The following is an 18,116-nucleotide window of genomic DNA, read 5'->3' as shown; positions in this document are numbered from 1 at the left end:
TTAAACGTTGTGACTACCTACCCTTGGTGTCTCACAGTCGTCATTTAACCTAACCTAGAGAGCCTGTATAGGGAAGAGTGGCGAATCGGACGATACGGCGGCCATTTTTCTGTCAAACTGCGAGCGGGACTCTTGAATGGCCAGTAGCGGAGTAGTGGAGTACACACTCACCGAATCAAAAGCACTAGACAATATGGCGAAATCATTCGTTAAATGCCTTTGTTTATAAGAATAATGTGTTATAATAATTTTCACAGAGCCAATTTACAGGTCTGTTTTCAAATTTAACTATGTATATTGCAAGTTCTTTTATATGTAGTAAAAAGCAAAAACGACTTACTTGGCATAGATAAGAGTACTTGGTTGGTTTCCACAAGGCTCCTGTTTGATTTATGTCAGCCCTGTTGACTATGACTGACCACTGCTTTCGTCTTTCTTCATTGCGTGGAAATGCTAACACGCGAAATCCACCTTCGCCTCTATTGGAACAAAGAAATGCAGCTCAACCTGGCATCGTTTACGAATGTCTGCAGAACGAATTACAGATGTCAAAAACAATACTGTACAATTACTAACGTGTTTACTTCAAACATGTAGGCCTACCGACTTTATCACAAAACGCTTCATTATTTCAACTTGTACTTAAGATCGCAAATGCTAATTACGTACTAAAAACGACATACAACTAAATCGAACATGCATGCACAACGCATAATAAGTCTCTCAATAATTCAGATATCTTTTAATCGTTTCCAAAAGTCCTCCGAACCAACTCTAAATCACGGCGAACATAGGAAGCGCGACAGACGTTTGGCGCCATTTTTCTGCCAAAGCTAATCAACCAATCACGGGTAACTTCACCTATGGCCACTGTCTCTGTATACAGCCTCTCTAAACTGAGGGAAGTCGTTGCGCCATCTGTCTACGAATCGTGTAAACACAGTTCTGAGTGTAAACGCGTTTTAACTGTTTTTGCATCTTATTTTTCTGTCGTGTAGTTGGGGACTATCGCAGCATTTGCCTAGACAAAAGTCGAAAACCATTTAAAAGCCACAACCAGGCTGGCCAAGCCAAGGTTCCTTAATATACTCCCGCTCCCCCTAAGATTTTTAGAGGGGTGGTTCAACTGTCTGTCTCGTCAGGTAGCGTACTGTGCGTTAATTTTTGCGAGTTTAGAAGAACCACAGGCCTGTATTACACAGACGTAAAGTTTCCATCGGTGGAGCAGTGTACAGGGCTTAGAACACTTACATTTGGATAACAACAACAAATGACAGCATCTTGCAAACAGTCGAACGAAGCCTGACTGGCTGTCGAAACGCATGGCTTAAGTGTGAAGTTCGCACAGCCGCTCTCTCTGCCTGCCTGTTTTTTTGTTTCTTTCGATCCATCCCGCCAGCTTTCCGCGAGGAGTGCCTCAAAATGGATATGGAAATGCACAACTGGGCCAGTGCGCGCCGTGTTTCCGGCACATTTCCTTTCAATCATCCTCATCTCGCATGCAAATCGGGCTGGCAGCCCGCCCGCACTCAGCAAGAGCTGCCGCCAGAGCGCTCTGCCGTCGAGTTTAACGGTCGCCGTTGCCGCGCAGGTCGCACTCTAGCATTGCTGCCGGCTGTACGAACCGTTGCATCAGGAACGATATTTCTCCAACAATCCGGGACACAATAGCACTGTGCAGTTTCAGCTTACTGAAAATTGGGTTGAAAGAAGCTTTTATGTTAGTCTGATTTTGCTTTGCAACAGTGTGATACGCTCTGCGCTACGACAGTCCTTGTAAGCTCCAGAATACAAAGTCTAGGGATATTTTTTATCAAGACAGTGTCTATAGACAATGGAGTGATTTTGTATATTGACAGCTGAGAGACATTTCTTGTTTATGGACATGCTTTTACAACAAAATCTCAGTAATTTTGGCTCCTGTTTGATATAGGAGGCATGAGATAATTCTTAGCTTATGTTCCACAACGCTTCGTAGTGTGGACTTCTTGATTGACATGGCCTCTAGTTATTCTCTCTGCGCCATAGAAAAAGCTTCGTCGGTTTTTTTATTATTATTGTTTTTCTTGTTAAAAAAATAAATAATCAAGGTGTGGCAAACGGACAAAGCGGAGCAACTGGTGAAGATTTTCACGTGGCACCATGTTTCTGGGAAGTTAGTATTTGGCTCTGAGTGCTATGGGACTTAACTGCTGTGGTCATCAGTCCCCTAGAACTTAGAACTACTTAAACGTAACCAACCTAAGGACATCACACACATCCATGCCCGAGGCAGGATTCGAACCTGCGACCGTAGCGGTCACGCGGTTCCTGGCTGAAGCGCCTAGAACCGCCCGGCCACAACGGCCGGTCACTTAGTATTTCCGCAAATAAGAATCACAAAAATAAGTAGTTAGTTCTCGAAGAGCCGGCCAAAAATACTGACGTACGAGTGAGTGATATTGAAAAAAATCATGGTTCTTCGACTTTCAAAGCCGAAACCAAGGCACATCCGAAAAAAGTTCACGTTTCCGCCAATGTCTTCTCTTTCCATTTCTTTCACTATCCATTATTATTATTGCACAAGTTGCGATCCCAATAAGGTCACCATACTTAGCAAATATGGAGGAACATGGCATTCCAATGTGTACATGAGACAGAGTATGTAGACTGTCTATGCGCAATGTCCAGTTACAAGTCTGTATCCAGTCCCACTGCAGTGTTCATAGACAATCACTCAATTTTGTTTACAAGTATGTCCTTGCATGTTGTTATCACAAACTCTGCTTTTCGCCCCTGAGCAACTTGTGATGCTCAGCTCACACGAATCCGGCAGCTTTTATCTGAAACACCTGAACACCGCAGATTACCCACAACTGCCCTCTTATTACATGTACCCAACTCCGCCACTAACAGTGAAGACGTTAAACCTACAGCAGGCGCTGCTCGAAACAGAAGTAACTCGATACGACGGACACCATATTGTCTTTGGCATGTTTAGCTGGTTTGTGTTATAAGTTGAAACAGGTCGTTTCAAGGAAACGGCGCATTTTTCACAAACAAGCCGCGTTTATCAATGAATGCCAATTCATGGCGCAACTACACACATAAAAAAACGTTTTGCAACACCCCGGTTCCCAGAACTGCTGAAGACAGACGTTGACTGTGGATATTGTATCACAGACACGGTCTCTTTGACACCTTTGAAGATGTAAACGGCCACGCATGTGCAAGGCCTATTAGAAGGAGGGGGTCCGATCAGTTCCAGTCATTCCACCAGGAAGGAGGTACACGGCTTGTGTTGTCTGTAGTTCAACCATGCCTAGAGGGTCAATACCGTGGTTCGATCATGTATGCATTGTTACTTCGTGCCAGAAACGGCTCTCAACAAGGGAAGTGTCCAGGCGTCTCGGAGTGAACCAAAGCGATGTTGTTCGGACATGGAGGAGATACAGAAAGACAGTATCTGTCGATGTCATGCCTCACTCAGGTCGCCCAAGGGCTACTGCTACAGTGGATGACCGCTGCCTACGAATTATGGCTCGGATGAACCCTGAAAGCAACGCCACCATGTTGACTAACGCTTTTCGTGCAGCCACAGGACATCGTATTACCACTCAAACTATGCACTGCATGATGCGCCACATCACTCCCGACGTCCATGGCGAGGTCCATCTTTGCAACCACGACACCATGCAGCGCGGTACAGATGGGCCCAACAACATGCTGAAAGGACCGCTCAGGATTTGCATCACGTTCTGTTCACCGATGAGTGTCGCTTATGCCTTCAACCAGACAATCGTCGGAGACGTGTTTGGAGGCAACCCGGTCAGGCTGAACGCCTTAGACACACTGTCCAGCTAGTGAAGCAACTTGGAGGTTCCCTGCTGTTTTTGGGTGGCATTGTGTGGGGCAGACGTACGTCGTTGGTGGTCATGGAAGGCGCCGTAACGGCTGTACGATACGTGTTTTTTTCATGGAGGACAATTCACGCCCCCATAGTGCAAATCTTCTGAATGACTTGCATCAGGATAATGACATCGCTCGACTAGAGTGGCCAGCACGTTCTCCGAAATGAACCCTACAGGACGTGCCTGGGATAGATTGAAAAGGGCTGTTTATGGACGACTCACTAACCACTCTGAGGGATCTAAGCCGAATCGACGTTGAGAAGTGGGACAATCTGGACCAACAGTGCCTCGATGAACTTATGGATAGTATGCCACGACGAATACAGTCTTGCATGAACGAATACAGGCATGCATGAATGCAAGAGGAGGTTCTGCTGGATATTAGAGGTACTGGTGTGTACAGCAATCTGGACTACCACCTGTGCGGGTCTCGCTGTATGGTGGTACAACATGCAATGCTTGGTTATCATTAGCAATAAAAAGGGCGGAAATGATGTTTATGTTGATCTCTATTCGAATTTTCTGTACAGGTTCCGGAACTCTTGGAACCGAGGTGATGCAAAAGCTTTTTCTTTATGTGTGTGACACAGGCATTGCAATATCGTATTTATCCACCGATACCATGCAAGTGAATTTCAGTTATTAACAAAAAGTCTTCCCTGTACAGGAATATATATAATGGATGTAGAAGAGCATGTTGTAGACACCTGGTTAGCAACATATGGAAGTTTGGTCCTGCCCGTCAGGCGTGTTCAGATAGCCTCTTGGTAAGGCGATAAGCAAGAAATCAGTGTTCGAGTCCGTATCTGGCATAAATTTTCATTGTCATCATTCCATTATACAGCTGACTATTGTCTATATAAGCAGTTGCGAATACATTACACCTTTAAAATATTTGTTCTTCATTGTCACGAATATTTCGCGGTTTTTTCGGAATAGGTGGTGATTTCCGAGTGTTTTGTTAGGCAGGAACCTAAGTGTACAGCTTAAATTGCTGTGAGTGAATCGATCAGTAGTGGAAAGTGTATTCTGTTTAACTGTCTGAGAAGAGGCGAGAGCAGGATTTGAACACGCGAAAGGTGAGATGCTTCTTACGTCACTTCTGTTTGGAGCAGACGTGTCTTGTAGGTTTAATATCTCGTCAGTAGCAGCAGACATATAGTTCTCTCTTGGCCACTCCCCACAACACACTGTTAGGTCTGTCCTATTGATGTCGCAATGTCAAGCAAAAGAGTACGAAATTTAAAATAATAAGAATACAGTAATACAGTAAATCGGCTTAAAATAAAGAACAGTACAATATCTAATGTAGGCTGTTTTAAATAACTAGGACAATGGATATCAGACAACATAAAAGCCGGCCGCCGTGGCCGTGCGGTTTTAGGCGCTTCAGTCCGGAACCCCGAGACCGCTACGGTCGCAGGTTAGAACGATGCCTCGGGCATGGATGTGTGTGATGTCCTTAGGTTAGTTAGGTTTAACTGAAACCTAACTATTCTAGGGGACTGATGACCTCAGATGTTGAGTCCCATAATGCTCAGGGCCATTTGAACAACATAAAAGGACAGATAGCAACAGAGACTGGAATACATAAAATGGAGTGGGCCTTTCAAAAAATGTATACCAAGAATCTTTATACTGGAATGCAAAAGTCTATGAAACATTGATTAGACCAGAAATATTCTATTCAGTAGAAGCCTTTAATTTGGCTATAGAGGGATATCTCGAAAAATTAGAAGTAACTGGGAAAAAAAGAATCCTAAGAAAAGCAACGGTGAATCAGAATACACATTAAGATTTAATACGGAACTATATCTGGAACTTGACAAGGTAACAGGGTAATACAATAATTAAACAAATCTGACTAAAATGCGGGAGTCGGTATGGACAAAATAACAAACAGAACACTTCAAAAAGAATCAACAGGAAATGCAAGTTTTCAAGATTGGAGGAAAATGAAATGTACTCAAAGAAAATTCAACTGATAACAAAGAAGCAGAAACAATGATGAATTATCGCACCTTATAAAAGGATTATTCAAAATAAACAAGTGAATTATTATCTTAACACCCTAACTGTCAGAAGTATGAGGAAAATACGTTTAAACAAGAGATACTACATAATTAAGAACTTCAATTGCAATTAGTTTTATTCAGAAGATACTTTTAAGCTAATGATAAGGCTTGATCTTTGCGTCAATCACATTTTAGTTAGAGCTACCTGTTCATGTCAATATTTTGTCATTGCACTATTTCGTACTCGATGAATACTCGTGTTTCTTTGGTTTTGGTGTCAATGTTTGGTAGCGTTCCAGAGCCGCCGCTGCTATGCCGAATATCGTAGTTGGTTTAACCCCTCTCAAGTTGAATGCAAAAATGTAAATTGTAGGGTGAGCTGATTCAGTGGGTGAAAGTTAGAACGAGATGAGAATTCTCTTACACATTTTCGTTCTAAAAAGTGCATTGAAATCGTCTGCGGAAATGTATGTACACGCTCTCGTAGCAGAAATGAAATTGTGTGTGTCAGGAAGGGGGTATTAATGGACTCCCCCCCTCCATCCCCATCATAGCAATCCTCAGTGTTTTCAGAGTTGTGGAATTCGACCGAGATGTCGACCGGCCGCCGTGTCACCCTCTGCCAGTGGCATCAGTCGGATGTGGTTCGAGGAGGTGGGTCAATAGATAGCTGTTCCACTTACTGGAACCGCTCTGTCTCTCACTCTTTCAGCTCCTCAGTTGGCAACACAAAGCTGACTGCATCCCATTCTAGTCATCCCACTAAGGCAAAATCCCTGACAGTTCTGGAAATTGAACCGACGTCCTCAACATTGCTGTCAGACAGGCTGACAGCAGAGCTGAGAAGGTGGTTTCCAGTGCTGTTATTAATAAAATCTAGTGATGCGATAAATGGCTGGTGTAATGTTAGATTTTTAACGACCCGGTCTGTTCCGGACAGCTACGCGCGAGGATAGGAGAGTTGAGGGATGACGTGTTTAAGTTGTGGCGTGCAGCCAAACAGTGGTACTGTTGACAGGAGTTTTTTCAAGCAGCCTTATACAGCACTCCTGCCGTCCTTGCAGTGTGCTTGCAAACGAAGCCGATTGCAGAATGCGCTGACGCCCCGATCCGCCGGTGACGTCTGTTGTCGCGAGTCGTGGGCAGCAGGTAATGTGGTGCCGAGCATCCCACCAGCAGGCGAAGCCGTTGAAACTTCTTTATTTAAATGTGTGTGTGTCTGTACTTAAATTGCTGAATGACTGAGAAGATGAAACTTCTACGTTATCTAATTCTGAAACAGCTGAGTAAAACTCAACGTACTGAGATTACTTTCTCTTTACTTTTTACTATCATGTCAACACTGACCCACAATATTTTAGGGCAATGCAATCCGACTGTTCAAAAGAAACTGAATAAGAAGCAACCCTGAAAATAACCTACACATTTCATTAAGCACTTACCTCACAGAAATCTTCATTACGCGAACTACTGCAATACAGCTAGCGTCAATACTGCCAGCTAAATAAAAGATTCTAACTACTAAAGCCACTAACTACACTCCTTGAAATGGAAAAAAAGAACACATTGACACCGGTGTGTCAGGCCCACCATACTTGCTCCGGACACTGCGAGAGGGCTGTACAAGCAATGATCACACGCACGGCACAGCGGACACACCAGGAACCGCGGTGTTGGCCGTCGAATGGCGCTAGCTGCGCAGCATTTGTGCACCGCCGCCGTCAGTGGCAGCCAGTTTGCCGTGGCATACGGAGCTCCATCGCAGTCTTTTAACACTGGTAGCATGCCGCGACAGCGTGGACGTGAACCGTATGTGCAGTTGACGGATTTTGAGCGAGGGCGTATAGTGGGCATGCGGGAGGCCGGGTGGACGTACCGCCGAATTGCTCAACACGTGGGGCGTGAGGTCTCCACAGTACATCGATGTTGTCGTCAGTGGTCGGCGGAAGGTGCACGTGCCCGTCGACCTGGGATCGGACCGTAGCGACGCACGGATGCACGCCAAGACCGTAGGATCCTACGCAGTGCCGTAGGGGGCCGCACCGCCACTTCCCAGCAAATTAGGGACGCTGTTGCTCCTGGGGTATCGGCGAGGACCATTCGCAACCGTCTCCATGAAGCTGGGCTACGGTCCCGCACACCGTTAGGCCGTCTTCCGCTCACGCCCCAACATCGTGCAGCCCGCCTCCAGTGGTGTCGCGACCGGCGTTAATGGAGGGACGAATGGAGACGTGTCGTCTTCAGCGATGAGAGTCGCTTCTGCCTTGGTGCCAATGATGGTCGTATGCGTGTTTGGCGCCGTGCAGGTGAGCGCCACAATCAGGACTGCATACGACCGAGGCACACAGGGCCAACACCCGGCATCATGGTGTGGGGAGCGATCTCCTACACTGGCCGTACAACTCTGGTGATCGTCGAGGGGACACTGAATAGTGCACGGTACATCCAAACCGTCATAGAACCCATCGTTCTACCATTCCTAGACCGGCAAGGGAACTTGCTGTTCCAACAGGACAATGCACGTCCGCATGTATCCCGTGCCACCCAACGTGCTCTAGAAGGTGTAAGTCAACTACCCTGGCCAGCAAGATCTCCGGATCTTTCCCCCATTGAGCATGTTTGGGACTGGATGAAGCGTCGTCTCACGCGGTCTGCACGTCCAGCACGAACGCTGGTCCAACTGAGGCGCCAGGTGGAAATGGCATGGCAAGCCGTTCCACAGGACTACATCCATCATCTCTACGATCGTCTCCATGGGAGAATAGCAGCCTGCATTGCTGCAAGAGGTGGATATACACTGTACTAGTGCCGACATTGTGCATGCTCTGTTGCCTGTGTTATGTGCCTGTGGTTCTGTCAGTGTGATCATGTGATGTATGTGACCCCAGGAATGCGTCAATAAAGTTTCCCCTTCCTGGGACAATGAATTCACGTTGTTCTTATTTCAATTTCCAGGAGTGTACTAATAGGCATGAGGTTAGCGAAGGATAAATTTTGTTGCAAACCATATAAAATATTTTTTACCTCAATAATGTGACATCCAGTTCAAACACAAATATAAATCGTCATTGGCATCCAGTACAAAGATATACACTCATGAATAACATTCAGTCTCCAAGTCGAACATGTAGAGAGCGTTAGCCTACGCTAACACTTCAGACTTCTACCTTCCATCAATGCTAACTTCTCACATCTAACAGCCACCACTACTGGCTGTTCACCTCCAACTACTCAACAGTACTGCCATCACTGCTGGCGACTAACTTCCAACTGCCCAAAACTACTAGTGATTAACTTCCAACGAGTCCAACCAGCCACAGAGTCTCTAAGAAAGCGCAGTCAGAGATCCAATGCAAAGTGCTACACAGCGCTGCCAACACAGAAGCAGCCCACTCACGCTGTGCGTGCCGCCAGCAGTGAAGAACGAACGCAGTCCTACCAGATCGTCTGGCGTATTTCCGGCTACGCATTCCCGCGCTTACTCGTGCTTGGGTGCAACAGCCGACACCAGATGTCCTTTGCCGAACACCAGTGCCCCGGTCTCCCACACAGGGCTCGACAAAGGCAATGGTCGATGACATGTAGGTGGCCTAGGAGGTCGCAAGGGCGCGCCTTCCCCAGCCGAGTCGTATATAGCTTGCCGTCCATAGGCACAAGTTTCTCACAGAGTGGATTGTGGTGGCACCCCAGCTCACCGCATTGGTGAAGTTACCCAAGTCTGACGACCTCTTCACCGCAGTTAGTCACGCCTCGACGGTACTCGAGGAGTCAGTCAGTTGGTAGATATTGACCTGATATTCATTATACCCGGCCGCTGTGGCCCAGTGGTTCTAGGCGCTTCAGTCAGGAACGGCGCTGCTGCTACGGTCGCAAGTTCGAATCCTGCCTCGGGCATGGATGTGTGTGATGTCCTTAGCTTAGATTTAAGAAGTTCTAAGTCTAGGGGACTGATGACCTCAGATGTTAAGTCCCATAGTGCTTAGAGCCATTTTTTTATGTTCATAATGAAGAGTTGGTCGTGGTTTCTCTGAAACTCAAAAGCCTGTCATTCCTTCCAGTTCAAGACGCAGGCAGAATGGTGGTACTTCTGAATGCTTTGAGACCCTAAGCTCGATTATTAATACCCTTAGAACTACACTTCTGACATAACGACTCTGGATGGGGACGACCAAGCTTGCTTCCTATAACTTTCCTGGCAGTTTTTCCTGCCCGGTTAAACTTGTAGCATGTGAGTTCTTCAGTAGCACGCATATGTGTGAGTTACAAAATATTACTTCACTCTTCGTCAAACACCGTGCTAGCTGTTCTACGCACTCTACCGTTGACCATTGTCGGAAACCTCCGTCTGTTCGGAGTGTTTTGTCGTAATACCAGCAGAACTATCCAGTATCTTTCTTGATTAACACATAGGCCGAGATGGCCCCTACTGCCTGGCCGCGGTGGGAATAAAACTTTAAAAATCCACATTTCGCGCGCCGAACTATTCGGGACGCAATAAAATGTAAGATATATCTAACAAGATTTAAGAAAGAAAGACGAGTACATAGAATTAATATATAACGGTTGGCTCTTAATGAAGGTAACCGTGTCAAGTGACCTAATTACTTGCACGTTCAGGAAGGCTAAGGTCCAAACTTTTGTCCAGTCTTCTAGAGTTAGAGTTCTGATATTTTGCCTAAATCGACTAAAACGCATTTTGGGATGATTTCCTTTGGAAAGGACACTTCCTATTTCGTTTCCCATCCTTTTTCAATTCTCGTCAGTATTCCTTCTCCCGACCGCAGCTCGTGGTCGTGCGGTAGGGTTATCGCTTCCCACGCCCGGGTTCCCGGGTTCGATTACCGGCGGGGTCATGGATTTTCTCTGCCTCGTGATGACTGGGCGTTGTGTGCTGTCCTTAGGTTAGTTAGGTTTAAGTAGTTCTATGTTCTAGGGGACTCATGACCATACATGTTAAGTCCCATAGTGCTCAGAGCCATTTGTACCATTTTCGCCATTCCTTCTCTAATGACATTGTCATCGACGGGACGTTCAACCCCAACCTCCCTACCATCATTCCTTCACTCCGTCGAAGGAAGCAAGCGAAGACTCAACACCGTATGAAATGTACCACCACAAAAGAAATTCCTGAAATGAGATAATAAACGGTATCACATACGTACGACTCATAAAAAAGCAGTATAAGAGCAATCAGTCATCGGGAACTGCCGGTAGGACATGTAGCTGTCACTGGCCGCAGCGGGCATAAAGGCTTTCCGTATTTGTCAGTCCTCACACGTATAACCGATGCGAAGCTGACAGACGAAGTGCTAAGGCTGTAGCGCCACGTGAAGAACGTCGAGTAACAGTTTTAAGGGCGTACGAAAAGCGCATGTATGGCCACTATTCACATTCCCAACACCTACATTCGTAAGAGCACAACCAAATTCGCAGTTTCCTCGCAACGATGGTCGGACAACTGTTGTATCATCTCGAAATAGAGCGTGCCAGTGAAAGCACGGCTAGTGGTGATCATCTCACCAAACTTAGTTCCGTGAAGAACATAATTACGACGGAAAAATCCGTAAAATTGATTTCACAGAATGCTTCGTCAAGGCGGTACGTTCTGTGTTCACTAAGAAATTGGGATTAGCACACCGTCTGATTCCACACGTCCGCAATGATCCATAATGTCATATCTGGAATTAACAACATACTTTACACCAGTTACTAAGACAACCACAGATAATATTTAATAACAGGCGGCTTACATGGTTCAAGAAAGTGTTCAGAGCGCTGACCATTACAGCTGCAAACAAACATAGAAATCACGCGAAATATTTCATTCCCCTCATGAAATGAGACTAACGAGGTAACTACAGAAATTAGGGGGTTTTGGGCGGCGACAAACTAAATATAGTACAATAAGACTAGCATCATTCCAAGAGGAAGACAAATTGAAAAATAGATCATGCGGTTTCCTGCAGATTACACTAAAAGAAAGTATAAGAAACAAACAACTGAAATCGGTTCGAACGAAGACGGCGATACTGAGAACACCTGACACAACCATAAAAACCAGTAGGTCGATTTTCATTAGAACTATATAGCTCAAACTCATATATCGACAGCGAAACCCACCCCCCCTCTCCCCCACACACACACCAGCACCAGCACCAGCACCACCACCACCACCACCACCACCACCGCCGCCGCCGCCGCCACCCAAATAAAAGCAGCGAAACACAAATTTGAAAACCATTATTTCCTCGCCCTCAAAAAAGGTTCTACAATCTAAAACAGCCAAATAATTGTGATACATAAGATTATAAATGTAATTTATCAGTGACTTCCTTTGAGTTACGTAAGTTAAGTGAAATTTGCAGTACTGGTTATTATGGTTTTCTCGTCGGATGACTGGTATCGCTGTATTCGTTTGAACTGTATAGGACAAGTGAAATATTTTATTTCAACTGTGTGTTTTTTTGTATGTATTTCGGTTTGCTCTGGAGGAACACATACACGGTATAATTCTAATATGTGGTAGACTTGGGATGATGTTGGTTTTAGTTGTATTTTTAGTTTGTCCCAATCGCCCCCAATTCCTGCCATTGTCCTGTAAGCTTCATTTCATTAAGTGGCTGAAATATTTTGTGTGTTTCTTACGTTTGTTTGTGGACAAAATGGTCTATCTTGTTGTCGATTATAAGTATAATACTTATCGTTCTCTCGCAACAATTTAAGCTATGCTTTTATGTTCCTGCCCAAACTCATCCTCGGAAATTGTGCCACGTAGTGGAAGAAACACCCAAATACTTCTGAGAACGAGAGCTATAAATATGATCGCTACTGCTTTCTCTAGCCACAATTTCTGCTGTGCTCTCAGATTCCTTCATAACAACACCCTCGTAAATCACGACGTACTTGGAACAAACAGCATAGTGTACGTCAGTTACTAAGACAGTCACGGATAACGTTTAATAACAGGTCCATTGCATCCTTCACATTGTGAAATCACCATGTCACCTATGTCACTGCTCAAAAGAGACGGGCGGTATCGAATCGTGCATTTCACCAACGAAATTATCAATCTAAAAATGTCTGTAAAACTTCAGTGTGGAGTACCTGATAGCAACACCGTTGACAGCTTCACCCGCGGATTGGAAACAACAGCCGTAACATTCACTGAAAGCCACAGCTGCCTAATATTAGTGACGTTGCCACAGGAACGTAATCAAAAGAACGTGACTTCGCCGGTTGTGGCAGACGCCCTCCCAACATCCGCGTGAGGCCCACTTCATCATGGATCTCCTTATGGACCACAGTTTATATTTCCCTGGGCGTCAGAACGCCGAGGTGCTCTGCCTAGATATCCCAGTAGCGCTGCCCCTGGAACATCGCGAAACCAGGCGGGCGATCTGCTTACGTAATACGGTAATAATTATTCCTGCCAGGGTGCAGGTTAGCAACCGCTAATGAACGGGACCTACACAAATTGAGGAGGAGCAGATTGGATATTGCGGTCTCTAAGATGAGATTAATACCAAGAGGTTATAACGAACCGGAATTAGGCAGACCTTTGTGCACTGGGAGATTACAATACAACGCCTGTTTTGGTGGAATTTTCGATTCCATTCTTTTTTCAACTATGTTTCATCTATAACTGCGAGTCTGAAGTATAAAAAGGGATCGATATACTGTATGGAAATATTTATTTAAATTTCTCTCATTTCCAAGTTTTTCTGTGATTCTTTGGAACACTACTTGTATCTGTGATTTTAGAGAGTTTGATTATCTTGTATATTCCTTTCTTTTCATTTGATCATAAGTGGCACATATTTCGCGGATCACGCTAATTTGGTTCCGAAATTTTCTTATACCACTTTATTACATAATAAACCAGAAACAGTTGTAATTTTTTTAAAATCAATCTCTAGTTTTCTTTAAAAAATGCGAGCTGTTTATTATTTTGGCAGAGTGACATAATCCGTAAATTTAGAAGAACATCATTTCAAAATTATGTATAGCAATATGTGATTATTTTTGTCTTCACAAATTTTAGTAACATGAAGACCGTGTTTTCTGTGTAATTATTCACTCAAGTATGCAGAAAAGGAGGCAAAAATGTTAATTTGACCAAGTACCGGTTCTTGAATAGTCTAGATCGTCAAGCCATAATACATCGTTTGTCATATAAACCTAAAGTTCGTGAGGTTTTGTTTCGAGCTTGGGGATAACAGTCTATATCTTGTTCCTGAGTAGGAAGTTAGTTTTGTACGAGGGTTTCCCAGAAAGTAATGCATTGTTTTCTTCAATAACTCTTCATTGAACATAATGAGATTTACACACACGAAAGAATGGTGTGTTATCTACACAACCTATTTTTCTACGTAATCTCCATGGGGTTCTATGGCCTTCCTCCAGCGCGAAACAAGGGCGTGTGTGCCCTGTCGGTGCTAATCCTTGTCCTGGTGGCGAAGCCAGTGCTTCACTGTGTGAATCACCTTCTCATCCTATTCAAATTGTCTTCACAAATGGTATCCTTTAATGGCCCAAGCAAGTGGAAGCTCGAGGGTGCTAGGTCAGGGCTGTAGGGTGGATTGGGAACACTGCCAATCCTGTTTTGCGATGTGTTCAGCAGTCCTCAGATTTGGGTGGAGATGGGTCGTTCGCGAACTAACGTGTCCAAAGGAACGGTTCACCAAAATGAACGGAACGAGCCAGGAATGAATTCTAAGAAACGGTCTTTCATAGTTCACTTCGGTCGCGGCTCTCTACTTACAGTTTCCAGGCACGGGAAGCGGTCGGTCTCGTTCCCGCAACGGCACGTCGGCCGGTCTCGTTCCAGCCTCGGTCCCGTTCCCGTCCGTCTCTGCCTCGGCCAGACTCGTCCTTCTTCGCATGGCCACTCGTCGCAGTGCACTGCCAACTGCTCCTTGTTAGTTCGATGTGCACCCCCATTTTAGATCTGTTTCAAAACTTTTTGGAACTCTGAACTTCTGGCTCTTTCGTGGCATTGTTTTTGGCTGAGAAAAAAAAATGCGGTGCTTTACTTTCTGGGCAACCCTCGCACTACAAACAGATTGTGCACCATGTAAGACTTTCACATAGGGAGCAGTGATTTACAACTGAAATTATATTTGAAATTTCGGCCTGGAATCTCAGTGACTGGAGTGGAATTGTCTTCAGTGAAGAGTCATACTTCGAAGTCCGATGACCAGCGAAAACGTGCTTGAAGACGGCCTGGACAGCGGTAGTATACGACACTATTGCCCGCCGTAAAGCCCGACGACCAGGATGGTCTGGGGTGCCATTTCTTTCATAGTAGGTCCTTTTTGGTTCTCGACTGCAGCACCCTAAAAGCACAGACTTACGTCGACGGTATTCTTCGCCCCGTTTTGTTGCCCTTTATGCTAAGTCGTATTGTGCTTACATTTCCGCAAAATAATGGCCGCCCGCACAAGGCGAGAGTTACTGCTTGTCTTCCTGCTTGCAAGACCATACCTTTGTCAGGAAGATCTTTCACCAACTGAGAAGGTTTCGAGCATTAGGAGCAGGATCTTGAAACCATCTCCGGATTTTGACACCCTACCGCGCCAGTGGGACAGAATCTGGCACGATATCCCTCAGGAGGAAGTCCAGTAACTCTATGAATCAATGCCAAGCCGAATAACTGCTTGCAGGATCAGAGGTGGAACAACACCTTATTTACTTGCTCAGTTTGTGAAGCTCTTTCTCCTAAGTAATTTGTTTGTTTGTATATGAACATCCCATCTATCGATCTCCATTTCATTAGGAGAATTATTTCATGTTTCGTCTTTTTCTTGGTCTTAGTGTGAAATTCAATAACAATTGACGGGTTCAAATTGATCGAAAATCTGTCTAGGATAGATGGGAAACGGTTGACAAAAGATATTTTTAAAACACTATACAGAGACGTAAAATTTACGACGAATGGTTCAGGGAACTGAGAAAGGACCTTGAAGCGTCTGGGTTAAATGAAGGATATGTGGTAGGAGGGGAAATTAGAGGCTAATAATCTACTGCTATAAAGGTTTCATGACGAACAGAAATTGAAAAGGGGTGGAGAGAGGAAATAATGCAAATATTTTGGACTGCCACGAAGGTTTTCATTAATTTGATGTTACTTAGCGTGGTCTTCCATGGTCCTTATGGAATTTTAAAACATACAGTGCGTGGCAGCAGTCCCGTAACCGGTAGCTCGAAGCACCAGCTATCGTGATGAATTCGAGTCTACGTCTGCTCTTATCTTACATCTTATGCTGTCGACCGCGCAGGAGATGAACCGTACTGGATGGGCCCATACATCAACAAGTCCTCAGTGGCAAGCTGCGAAATATCGCCACTTCATCGACTTGGTGGTCCATAAATATGTAATGCACCGTAGAAGTCAGTAACCCAATTAAATAGAACTTTCAGCTCATCCCGCTGCTTGCAGCAACGGTCGTTTGCTGCACTCCGGAGAGTTGCTGATTTATAGCCACACATTTCTTGTGCCAGCTCCAAATTGATTCTGCAGTCCTATGATTTATAATATTCTCCAGAGATTTCTGTCCTTCAGAAATGGTAAAATGCCCTTCAAAGAACACGTGTGGATGATAAATGTTAACTCCCGGATGAAACGCTATATACATGGAAACGATTGTTTCTTTATTTTTCTTCTCCTTGAGCTCGATATGAATTCAGATTTTTGTTATACGGTACTCTGTACCGTTCAGTTTATGATCATTGTATGAAACATACCGACTTACACGAACCTGTAACCTGTATCAAGTTTGCCAGTTTCCTATAGCTGTATGGGCGTCCGTAGAAAGTTTTTCAATATGGGATAAAATTATGAAATCACTGTTTTCTGTGAATTTTGAAAGGTGTCGTGCCCCAGAAGCAAAATTGACAAGATGTGTAGTACCTAAAACGATTGATAGTTATCCAGTTAGTATTTTAAAGAAAGATTACTTTGATACCGAGACGGTATGCATATTCAATCGCATATGTAAAGTAGACCTTGAGTATGGATGTCATCATCTTGGTTCTATGATGTAAAATTTCCTTCTCATTTGGTTAAAGATAGGATATCCAAAGAATTATGAAATAAATATAGGAAATATTTACAGAAAATTTATTGAGGCCCCCCGTAGTGTGATACGAAACGAAAATTAATCATTTGAAACATAGAAAAAAGACAAGTGAGATAAAGTTGTTGAATGGCGACAAAAATAGTCAATGTTAATAGTCCTCGAAGTAGAGCAACAGGTTGTAAAATTCGAAAAAAACGCTTCTTAGATTTGGTGTCATTTACAACACTTGCTTTGCTTGCAAAACATCTTTCATCACGTTAGGGGATTCATTTCATCAAATTTACTCTTTCCGTTTGTTAATGTCGTCTGTAATAACTAAAATTGAACAAAATGTATTTCGAAAAGTACATTTTTTTGGTTTGGTTATATCAAATGTATCCTATTACCTGTAACCGACGAGCTGAACGTGCTAAATCTTAAAAAAGTACCCTCAAACTGACCGGTAGAATCCACTCTCAACAACGTAGGACTGAAAGAAGTCAACACTCGTCCCTCCGCAGAGTCGCATTATTGCACAGCCGTACCCACAGAACTTGAATTCGTAGCTCTATGAATGCTTGCGGTGCTGTGTTACACGCCACAGAGTTGAGAAGATTCCTACTCCTAAGGAGGACATCTTTTCGACCTTGAAATGCAATACTTTTTTCCTCTCTCCTAGCGTATAAAATGAAATTCTCTGTTCCTACCGATGTGTTTATACACTAAAACAAGTACAGACGACTGTGTTCTTCAGAGCCTACTGCAACGGCTGTGCCATGTAAAACTCAATGCAGAATTTACGGGTCACCAAAGTTCGTTTTGGTCCGCAGATAAACGATAAAGTGATTCCGCTTTAAGGCAAGGGCGAGGGGGGGGGGGGGGGGCATTCTTGTTGAAGTTGGGGACGGACGCCAGGCATTTATACTGTTGTCTTGCTTTATGCTGTACTGACATCCATTTTTAGATATACTGGATCGGTCCCTTTTCTGTAGCACGAAAATGGCTGTACGAGGAAGAGACGGAAAAGATTGTTGACACTATATCTGTATTGTTCTTTAAAATTCGCACCAATCTTGACTGCAGAAAAGCGCCGAAACCGCCACGGCACCAAAAAACCAACGTAACTTCTCGTGAACAGTGTCCTTAGACAGATA

Source organism: Schistocerca gregaria, chromosome 2, assembly GCF_023897955.1.
Source record: "Schistocerca gregaria isolate iqSchGreg1 chromosome 2, iqSchGreg1.2, whole genome shotgun sequence".
NCBI classification, from domain to species: Eukaryota; Metazoa; Arthropoda; class Insecta; order Orthoptera; family Acrididae; genus Schistocerca; species Schistocerca gregaria.
This window is presented reverse-complemented; position numbering follows the sequence as displayed.